Source organism: Dinoponera quadriceps, unplaced genomic scaffold (assembly GCF_001313825.1).
Source record: "Dinoponera quadriceps isolate SergipeBrazil2010 unplaced genomic scaffold, ASM131382v1 scaffold657, whole genome shotgun sequence".
Classification (NCBI taxonomy): domain Eukaryota; kingdom Metazoa; phylum Arthropoda; class Insecta; order Hymenoptera; family Formicidae; genus Dinoponera; species Dinoponera quadriceps.
This window is the reverse complement of record NW_014554751.1, coordinates 262,303-268,302: the sequence shown is the minus strand read 5'-3', so window position 1 is coordinate 268,302 and position 6,000 is coordinate 262,303. Positions and strand designations below refer to the sequence as shown.

The following is a 6,000-nucleotide window of genomic DNA, read 5'->3' as shown; positions in this document are numbered from 1 at the left end:
ATTCTTACAAGTTCCGAATATTTAAAATTTAATGGTGTTCTTGAACCAACAGATTGCACGCAAGTATAGCATGTACTACATGTTTTTGTTATACATAACAAACAATATCCTGCAACATTATATAAACAATTCATCTCTATATTGTTACGCCCGTGTCTTGATGTCCGCGCTTTTAGCCTTCTGAACGTACAGCTGATTCTTTTGACAACGAGTCGTAAACAACAGATGATCAGCGTTGACCGATAAACAACGGGTTTGAGAGAAGTGGTCTCTCTCTGAGGCAGTCGAGTCGCCGTGACGTGCGCGTCGGTTTTTCGAGAAAGAGAGAGAGCGTGAGGAGTCTGCGAGTTACGCGTGCTTTCTTGTAAATAGCAAATATATAGTTGAAGTTGTTTCCCACTTAACATTATCTCGTTTTATTTCCCCGCGCGATCGTAACAATATTATTATATTCTGAGAATACGCTATTATTAAAAGAAGGAATTGGATCTATGATTGTCGATTGTCGATACATCAGATACAGAAGAATGAGGCACAGTATCTGTTTTAGATTGTACATAGTCGAGAAAGCCAGAAAGATATTCACTATCATCAATCTCATAATTTCCACATAGTCGAGAAAGCCAGAAAGATATTCACTATCATCAGTCTCATAATTTCCTGTCAAAATTGATTTTGTAAACATAGATATGACAATCAGTTCAAAATTATTTTTTTAATTATAAAGCATCTAACATTTTTATGTCGCAAAAGTGAGAATAGATTTTCTATGCAATCTTGCGTGGAACTACCAGTTAAAACAAAATGGAAGTTGTACTGATTTAAAAGACATTGTACTAAGTCAATAACTAACGTTGTGGAAAGTATAACCCCTCTCTGTACAGGTTTGAATATTGCTTTATTATTTATTTCTATTTTCATAAAGAGCTCAATTATGTCACGAAAAAAATATTCATATTGTATACATATATGTTCTTTGTACCTAAATCTGTAAAACATGAATTAGAAGTTATCAATGAAAACCACTTGGATATTTGTTTAACAAACCATGCGGTAGTATGTAATTTTGGCTTATGATTTTCATTTGCTACAAATTTCAAGGAACTACTGACGTGAGTTGATAAAACAGGCCGTGCTTTATTGACACGCATTTTATTGTAAGTATTAGTACATTATATATCATCATGATGTAAGTTAGGCATAATTTAGGAAAAATTCTAGATCTTTCTAAGAATTAATTAAATTAGTGAAATGTGCACTTTCAACTCTGATAGTAATTTATATTTAATACCGAATTGCTCTGGCAAGTTAAAAAATTTATTTAAAAGCAATGATTCTCTCAAATATTTCAGGAGATGTGGTACATCTGCAATAAAATATAAAACTCTATGGTGATTAAAGAAATGGGGTATATAATTTCTAACATTAGAATATCGTACCACATTTATCTCACAACATTCCCAAATTTTACAATTTCCGGGACCCATGTCAGAAATTACATAATTTACATGAAGACCAATATCTTTCAGCTTTATGAATGATCTGAAATATAATGTCTTTTACAGTTTCTCCATTAAATGAATCACCTGTATAAAAATAACCTACAACATTCTTTTATCGACTAGAAGATAGCTGTACCAATAAGCATAAATATTAAAGCATAAGTTGATATATCTTTTTCATGTGGAAGTGTTATAGTTCCAAGTAATGTTTTTGTTAAAGTATCATAAACATTTTTTGTGTAATACTCATTTCATCAAGAACAAGTTCACATTCTGTCAGTATCATTTAGAAACTTATTAACTTTTAATTGTAAAAACTAAAACATGTGACGGCGCATTAGCACCGTCACCCTCTNGCATTAGCACCGTCACCCTCCCCGCGGCCCGACCGACCATCCGTCGGGTCGCTCATCGGCGCTTTGCGCCATCTCAGTCGATACGACACGCACGTGACGCGCTTCCGTCGAGAGCGTGATCACGTGCGTGTCAACAAACACAAACCCGGAGCCTCCGTCGGATATATATTCCGATCGGCGGAGGCCTAGGAAGCCTGATTCCACCGGAGTCAGCCGGAGAGACNCTCCCCGCGGCCCGACCGACCATCCGTCGGGTCGCTCATCGGCGCTTTGCGCCATCTCAGTCGATACGACACGCACGTGACGCGCTTCCGTCGAGAGCGTGATCACGTGCGTGTCAACAAACACAAACCCGGAGCCTCCGTCGGATACATATTCCGACCGGCGGAGGCCTAGGACACCTGATTTCACCGGAGTCAGCCAGAGCGACACGTTCGCAGGCTACTCCGGATCCCGTCCTCCACGTTGCCGAGGAACCGGGGTTGTGTGTTCGCCGCCTCAGCCGCGCGTTCGCAGCCGCACCCGACATCCTACCCACATTGCCGAGGAACCGAGACGGTGTGTTCGCCGTCCCAGCTGCGCGTACGCAGCCGCACTCGCCATCCTTGCCTGGGACGACCCCGTCTCCACCGGAGTTCCCGGCTCCCCGCCANCCGTCGGATACATATTCCGACCGGCGGAGGCCTAGGACACCTGATTTCACCGGAGTCAGCCAGAGCGACACGTTCGCAGGCTACTCCGGATCCCGTCCTCCACGTTGCCGAGGAACCGGGGTTGTGTGTTCGCCGCCTCAGCCGCGCGTTCGCAGCCGCACCCGACATCCTACCCACATTGCCGAGGAACCGAGACGGTGTGTTCGCCGTCCCAGCTGCGCGTACGCAGCCGCATTCTCCATCCTTGCCTGGGACGACCCCGTCTCCACCGGGAGTTCCCGGTTCCCCGCCGGCCTGCGACCGAAGGAACTGCGGCAAGACAAGTCCGAGGTGGCGCCTTCGCCGTCTCCACCGAATATTCTCGGTCACGTCACCGCCACACGATCTCGGCTCGACACGCCACCCCACGAAAAGGGACACCGGGTTCCTCGCGATACTNCGGAAAGAGACGCTGGGTCCCTCGCGATACTGAAACCGGGTTGCATGCGGGCAACCAAGTGAGCGAACCTTAGTCTATAAAATCCGGGGGGAAGGCGCGAGTCGCAACGAAGAAGTCGGCGGGAAAGGAGGTGGCGCCTTCGCCGTCTCCGCCGTGTGTTTTCGGCCCCGACTCTTCTAGCGAAACCGACCGTTTATTTTTCTTCACGACGCGAATCTCCGCATGCTACCGTTGTAGCAGTCCCCACGGGATATTTGCGACATTGTGGGTGTGGGATCTCCCAAGTGCCGCACCGTTCCGACCCGTGGGGCCTCTGGGTCGAGGGAGTGCACCCGTGCCTCGGACCACCTGCGTGTGGTCACCTATTGCACTCTCGGCGACAAAATTAAAGGCATCGGAAAAGCATTACGGAGCCTTTAAAGGCGATCGTGTTAGTAACCGTGCGATTCGTAAACATCGCGCCCGCTCCCCGCGCCGCGTCCGATCCTAATCCGCGACACCACAGACATAACGCGCCGCGTACCGAAACAAGTCCGTCCGACCGCACCACCGTCTCGCCACGGAACTTGACGAACAGCTGTTCCGTGAAAAACATGCACGCACCTGTCAATAGACACAGCACACCAACAACCATTTAAAGCTCCTACTACATCCGTGTTAATACCGACCAACGAATAAATATATTGTTGTACGCTTTCACTCTCTCTTCTTTTTAAACGACCGAACCTGGACATCCGGCAAGCCATCCGAGAACCGTGGACAAATCTCTCGACCGTACCCGAGGACGTTTCCCCCGCGAGTTACGCAAACTCCGGAGAGGCGGAGTAGGAACGTCGCAAACATATCGTTTGAAACATTACTGTCAAATTTCACATTTCATATTTTCAAATTTTCGTTGTAAAGTGCGCAAACTTGAAAGTGATATTCCTTGTTGCAGAAGTTCCTTATAACCGATAGCACGTATAAACCTCAATTTAAGTGCACGTTTAATAGTTTCATTGAACCAATCTTTTGTACTTCGATGTTTTGAAGATAACGCTTTTATTTGATCCTCGTTGAATACTTCCTTTATTACTTACCTCCTTTAATACTTTTTTGTATTTATCATTCTTGATATTACCTTCAATTGTTTGTATTGTATTTTTGATCTTAATATTTTATTCTGTTTATTTTCTTCCTTTTGCACAAAAGCATTAACTGGAGTTGCAATTTTCTGTTTTTTTCTTCTAACTTCTTATTTTCAGTTATAGCTGAAGTACGTGCTGCATTACTTGTTGATGATGTACAGGCTGATTCAACAATTTCATTTATAACCATCTACAAAAATATAATATTTAAATATACTTTCTTTCAGTAGTATATAATACATTCTCTCATTTATACTTTACCTGTTTCTCATTTATTATGATGTGTTTTTCTTCATGAACAGACAGTTTCTCCTCAATGGTATCAGGTGTCTGAATTCAAAACAGGAATTTATTTCTTTAGATAATATTCGAAAATTATGGGTACTGCATTATATTTTAACTTCTATTTATCATTTCTCTGTTCTTACATTTCAGGTTGAAATGTAGGTATACCTATATTTCCACAATATTTAATTAAACAATTCTTCCTAGTCCTGATGCTCGAGATACTAGTCCTGGTGATTGGGCATAGTAACCTTTCTTATGTATCTATGGTGCGCATATTGATTATACACAAGCATATATAGGACCTATAATTGTACACCGGTTCTAAACAACTTTTTAGAGAGGCGTTCATTGGCAAGGATACTCGCGGTAATTTGCCATTGCTTTCCGAGAGGAGACACGAGCGTAAATATTTTGGCTTTTAGTGGGATTGAACCCAGGGACCTCTAGCACAGCAGACCAATCTGCAATACTGCTCGTACTCAATTAAACAATAGTAGTAAATAGTAGTATAAATATGCATACAATAAATAATTTTACTTCGCATATACATGAATTTTTCAATGGTGTCCACTTATATTTCTGATTTATATTATCTATCCATTGTTTTCGGCATTCTTGATCTTTCGGCAGTATTTTTATAGTATATCCTTTTTCCGAGGAATTGTTGCAAAATGTTATAGTACCTAACCATGTTTCTGTTATAATTTTTTCAAACAAAAATATAAACACAGTTTCCAGCTGCTTACAAGTTATATGAGTGTCGTGCTTTACTTTCTGCACTTAGGATAAGATGGAAACACATGAAGGACAGCACATATCTCATTCTCACTCGCACGATTTTAATGAAATATGGCAGAATCCCCTGTTTGTCGTCACTCTGATTAGAGACTCTCTGCTACCATGGTCTAAGCATAGACATATATAATAAACCGCACAACCCAGTGGAGAGCTTGAGGTGAACATAGAGATGGTGGGGGAGCAACTTTGGGCGTCTGTCTCTTTCTAACCTCGTGCTTTCTCTTTCTCCGGCGAAACGAGAGTGGGGAGCTGGACTAGCAAAAGAGTGGGGCAGGCTCTCTTATATCTCCCATCCCAAGCTTAAATGTAAGCCCCTCTACCCTTGCACAACTTAAATACAACAACAAGAACTAACCATTTCGTATAAAAAAACTTATTTTATTTATTTACTTATTAAACAATTAATATACATTTGCAGAAGACTCAAAACGCAATACATCGACGACGCTTCCCCTCAAGGGCCTCAAGCATCCCCACTCTTATTCTACATCCTCCCGCCGGAGAGAGAGAAAGCACGAAGTTAGAAAGAGACAGACGCCCAAAGTTGCTCCCCCACCACCTCTACGTTCACCTCAAGCTCTCCATTGGGTTGCGCGGTCTATTATATACGTCTATGGGTCTAAGCTGATTTAACCTGACGCTGTATTAAAAACTAATCACATAAATTTTATAAGTTTATGTTGTGACCGGACGTCACTGAGTAGAAAAGTCGACGTTTAACCATCCAGGCCCCGCCGAACCTTTAGAAATGAATTTCCCCAAGGATCCCACTGCCCGTCCACGGTCGCCAGGGCGTTTTAAGAGTTTCGCCCAAACTCTAGGCCCGGGAAGCTGGAC

General features: G+C 42.9%; 1 pseudogene; it reads right to left on the bottom strand.

The window, feature by feature from the left end:
* Nucleotides 1-394: 394 nt before the first annotated feature.
* On the bottom strand, nt 395-5,267 carry LOC106741256 (annotated as a pseudogene).
* Between the last annotated feature and the right edge of the window lie 733 nt (nt 5,268-6,000).